General features: G+C 45.8%; 1 pseudogene; it reads right to left on the bottom strand.

The window, feature by feature from the left end:
* Positions 1 to 1,628: 1,628 nt before the first annotated feature.
* LOC100446065 (adenylate kinase 4, mitochondrial-like) lies at positions 1,629 to 2,154 on the bottom strand (annotated as a pseudogene).
* Between the last annotated feature and the right edge of the window lie 3,138 nt (positions 2,155 to 5,292).

The following is a 5,292-nucleotide window of genomic DNA, read 5'->3' as shown; positions in this document are numbered from 1 at the left end:
GGTGTGAGCCGCTGCCCCCAGCCCCAGCTAATTTTTGGATTTTTAGTAGAGACAGGGTTTCACCATGTTGGCCAGGCTGGTCTTGAACTCCTGGCCTCAAGTGATCCATCTATATTGGCCTCCCAAAATGCTGGGATTGCAAACGTGAGCCACCGTGCCCAGCTTACTAACCACATTTGATTTAGAAATAAACTATGGCTGGGTGCAGTGGCTCACGCCTGTAATCTTAGCACTTTGGGCGGCTGAGGCGGGTGGATCACCTGAGGTCAGGAGTTCAAGACCAGCGTGGCCAACATGGTGAAACCCTGTCTCTATTAAAATACAAAATTAGCCGGGCATGATGGTGGGTGCCTGTAATCCCAGCTACTCAGAGGCTGAGATGGGAGAATCGCTTGAATCCAGGAGACGGTGGTTGCAGTGAGCCGAGATCACACTACTGCACTCCAGCCTGGGTGGCTGAGCAAGACTCCGTCTCAAAAAAAAAAAAAAAAAAAAAGAATTACCTAGAAAGCTATATAAAAAAAACACTGATATCTCTGATATCTGTCTGGGTCCCACTTGAGATTCTGATGTGATTGGCTTGGGTATTAACATTTATTTATTTATTTATTTTCTTTTAACAAATGGTTTATTGATATTATGTTATAATGAATTACAAAATATTAGTATCTAATTCTATACTTTATGGCCACCCCATAGGATGAATCTTTGGAACAGAAAAAAAAAATAAAGATTTTGTTATCCCATAATCATAAAGCTGTTATACTCAATCCAGGCACAGCTAGTATAACATTCTGTTTAACCCCACAGGCTCTATTCCCTTTACCACTTATTTATAATATGTTTGGATCACTCATAGGAGTGAAACACTGTCAGCATCAATAGTTAGCAGCACTTCCAAAATACATTTTATTGTCCTGAATGGAAACCTTAACTATTCAATTTGTCCAGTAATTCCAAACAGTCTTATTACTTCTATACATAAGATATGATCTTACAACATTTATGTAGCTAAATACTTATACTTCCCATGCTTTTTGAGGATTCCCACACTGTACTTGCTTTCTTTTTTTTTTTTTTTTTTTTTTTTTGAGACGGAGTCTTGCTCTGTTGCCCAGGCTGGAGTGCAGTGGCGTGATCTCGGCTCACTGCAAACTCCACCTCCTGGGTTCACGCCATTCTCCTGCCTCAGCCTCCCGAGTAGCTGGGACTACAGGTGCCTGCCACCACACCCGGCTAATTTTTTTGTATTTTTAGTAGAGATGGGGTTTCACCGTGTTAGCCAGGATAGTCTCGATCTCCTGACCTCGTGATCCTCCCGCTTCAGCCTCCCAAAGTGCTGGGATTACGGGCGTGAGCCACCGTGCCCAGCTGTAATTGCTTTCTTGTAGGGCTTGAGACATGTGCAGAGACATTTTAAACATGTGTAGGTGACCTTCCTTTTGAAAGGCAGAGGAGGGCCTTTTTGTGAACTCTTTCTACTCATTTGTTTTCCTATCAGTTCGCCATTTCAACTAGAAAAGATGCTGCAAGGTACCTCAGCTAGCTTCTAATTTGGACACAGCACCAATACTACACACACAATTGAATGAATGACCACCTCTTCCTGGTTCTCCCACTGGGCAGGGTCAATATGCTTCTTTGGATTGAATAGGTGTGATCTTGTTTGAGAAAAGTGTAAACGTAGGGCCAGATTTTGTTCATCTCCATCCCAGAAGATTGGTGGAGCACTCCTTGGCTTTTGTATAATTCAATGACTGGCTTTGCCACGTCTTTGTACTGTCTTAGCCTGGCAGCAACTGCTTCGGGTTTATCATCCTCCTGCTGGACTAATGGTTCACCAGTGACATCATCAATACCATGTACATGAGGTGGATTGAAGTCCAGGTTATATACCCTTCCGCTAGGAGGGTGAATCCAACGGCGGCTGAGACAACCTTTAAGTGTTTCAAATGGAATGTTCAAACTGATCACTGGATCCACTTCACAGATTTTGTCCAGGGCTTTGGCTTGTCCTAATGTCCTAGGAAAACCATTGAGAAGCCAGTGCTGGCCACACCTGTTCTCCAACTCAGACATCATTAGGCATGTGATCACATGGTCTGGAACCAAAAGACTTTTCTCTGTATACTGCTTTGCCATCTCACCAACTTCTGTGCTCAGGACCTTCTTGGTAAATGATTCCAAGACTTCCATGCGCATTATGTTGGTGCTGCACCTATCGGGTATTAGCATTTATAAACTGTATCAAGTGAGGCTTAAGGTTCTAGGTGAATCTAATGACTGAAGATTAAGACCCACTGAATTGGGGAATTACAGTTTCAAGATGTCATTTTCTATATTTGAGGCTGGCTGCATGTATGACAAAGGCGACCATATGCTTTTCTAGGACTGTGTCACACCAGTTTCCTAGGACTGTGTGCCACACACAGCAACACGAATCTTCCAAATACGTTTATTTGCTTAACAGTTAAATAATACTTATACACAGCTCCTCACTAAAGATAGTGTGATATCTATGGGGAGATGACATTTTTCTTAATCTTTGGTTTCTCAACATTCTTAGGAAAAGGCCTAAAACTAAACCCCCTTCTGGAATGAAAATATGTTAATCATCTCATCCCACACAATTTTTCATCTTTAAAATCCAAATTATAGAATAATGTAAACACTGCACTCCATCAGTTCTATATAATGGATGATTCTACCCAAATATATAGTGGGGGTTGGGTAGCTGCTAGTAATTTTCTTTTTTGAGACGGGGTTTTGCTCTTGTTGCCCAGGCTGGAGTACAATGGCGCGATCTCGGCTCACCACAACCTCCACCTCCCAGGTTCAAGCGATTCTCCTGCCTCAGCCTCCTGAGTAGCTGGGATTAAAGGCATGCGCCACCGCACCTGGCTGATTTTTTTGTATTTTTAGTAGAGATAGGGTTTCTCCATGTTGGTCAGGCTGGTCTTGAACTCCTGACCTCAGGTGATCTGCCCGCCTTGGCCCCCCCAAAGTGCTGGGATTACAGGCATGAGCCACCCCGACCGTCCGGGATTTTCTTAAGAGGCTAGTGAAATCCTGTTAGGTTATTGATTGAAATCCTCTAAAGGCAGCAGGTTGCCTTCAGGGTAGAGTCCAGTCTGAAAGTCCAAAGCCAGGTTTACAGTGGTCCATCCCACCTCTCTAGTCTCTTCTCTTTTTTTTTTTTGAGACAGGGTCTCATTGTGTCACACAGGCTGGAGTGCAGTGGCACCTTCATGGCTCACTGCAGCCTAGTCTTCCCAGGCTTAAGCCATCCTCCCACCTCAGCCTCTCGAGTACCTAGTAGCTGGGACTACAGACACGTGACCCCGTGCTGGGCTTTTTTTTTTTTTTTTTTTTTTTAAGACAGGGTTTTGCCATGTTGCCCAGGCTGTCCTGGCTTCAAGCCATCTGCCCACCTCTGCCTCTCAAAGTGCTTAGATTATAGGCATGAGCCACGTCTGGCCTCTAGCTTCATCTCTAGTCAAGTCCCATTAACAACCTACTTGCTGTTCCCAGACTCACCATTTTTTTCCTTTTCTGTTTTTTGAAAACAAAATTATAATTATTTTTTTTTGTTTAGCTGGAGTCTCACTCTGTCACCCAGGCTGGAGTGCAGTGGTGAGATCTTGGCTCACTGCAACCTCTGCCTACTAGGTTCAAGCAATTCTCCTGCCTCAGACTCCCTAGTAGCTGGGATTACAGGCACCTGCTACCACGCCCTGCTAATTTTTGTATTTTTAGTAGAGCTGGGGTTTCACCCTGTTGGCCAGGCTGGTCTTGAACTCCTGACCTCAGGTGACTCACCCGCCTTGTCCTCCCAAAGTGCTGGGATTACAAGTGTGAGCCACCACCTCTGGCCCAATTTTTTTTTTTTTTTTTTTTTTTGAGACGGAGTTTTGCTCTTGTCACCCAGGCTGGAGTGCAATGGCGCGATCTCGGCTCACCGCAACCTCTGCCTCCTGCATTCAAGCGATTCTTCTGCCTTAGCCTCTGTCCTGGGATTACAGGCATGTGCCACCACACCTGGCTAGTTTTGCATTTTTAGTAGAGATGGGGCTTCTCCATGTTGATCAGGCTGGTCTCAAACTCCCGACCTCAGGTGATCCGCCCGTCTCGGCCTCCCAAAGTGCTGGGATTACAGGCGTGAGCCACCGTGACTGGCCCCCAAAATTTAAAAAAATAAGTAAACTAGATCAGAGGGCCCCCCCACCACCCACCAACGCCATGAGGCAGAGGGCGGGGGCAGAGATGTTGGGCTAGATTCTGCACCCCTGCCTCCCACGCACCTCCCACGGGAGGGGAGGAGAGACTAGGGGGTCCGAAGGAAGGCAGAATGAGAAGAGCGGTCCCATTCGCCATGAGTGTCTGTCTCTCAGCTGTGGCGGCCCAGGCTCGGCTGGGGAGAGAGTGGTCACTCACCATTTTCATGTAACAATTATAATTTTGGCACGGGGACTTAATTATGCTAACATAATTTTTTTTTTTTTTTTTTTTGAGATGGAGTCTCGCTCTGTCGACCAGGCTGGTGTGCAGAGGTGCGATCTCGGCTCACTGCAAACTCTGCCTCCTGGGTTCAAGCCATTCTCCTGTCTCATCCTCCTGAGTAGCTGGGATTACAGGAGCCCACCACCACACCCTGCTAATTTTTGTATTTTTAGTAGCAATGGGGTTTCACCATGTTGGCCAGGCTGGTCTTGAACACCTGACCTCGTGATCTGCTGGCCTCAGCATCCCAAAGTATTGGGATTACAGGTGTGAGCCACCGTGCCCAGCCACATAATTTTCATTCATTAAAAAAACCAAGTATTCAGGATGATCTGTTTTTGGCAGCCTATCGTGTGAGCACAGGGTCAGTTCCATTTCTCCTTTGTGCAAGGGTAAAAAACATTATGCTGAGCTTTTAAGTAATCACAATACTATTTAATGTCACGGGATCAGAGTTACCCAAACTCAGGTTCTTTATACATAAAAAGTGCCATAAAAATGTGGCGACTTACACAGTTCCAAGCACTTTGGGAAACCGAAGTGGGAGGATCGCTTGAGATCAGGAGTTTGAGACCACCCTGAGCAGCACAGCAAGACTCTCGCCTCTAATGGGAGGATGGGGGAAGGGAAGAGTATCTATAAAGAGACTGTGGCTGGGCCCAGTGGCTCATCCCTGTAATTCCAGCACTTTGGGAGGCAGAGGCAGGCAGATCACTTGAGGTCAGGAGTTCGAGACCAGCCTGGCCAACGTAATGAAACCCTGTCTCTGCTAAAAATACAAAAAAAATTAGC

The sequence above is a fragment of the Pongo abelii genome, chromosome 3 (assembly GCF_028885655.2).
Source record: "Pongo abelii isolate AG06213 chromosome 3, NHGRI_mPonAbe1-v2.0_pri, whole genome shotgun sequence".
NCBI lineage: Eukaryota > Metazoa > Chordata > Mammalia > Primates > Hominidae > Pongo > Pongo abelii.
This window is presented reverse-complemented; position numbering and strand designations above follow the sequence as displayed.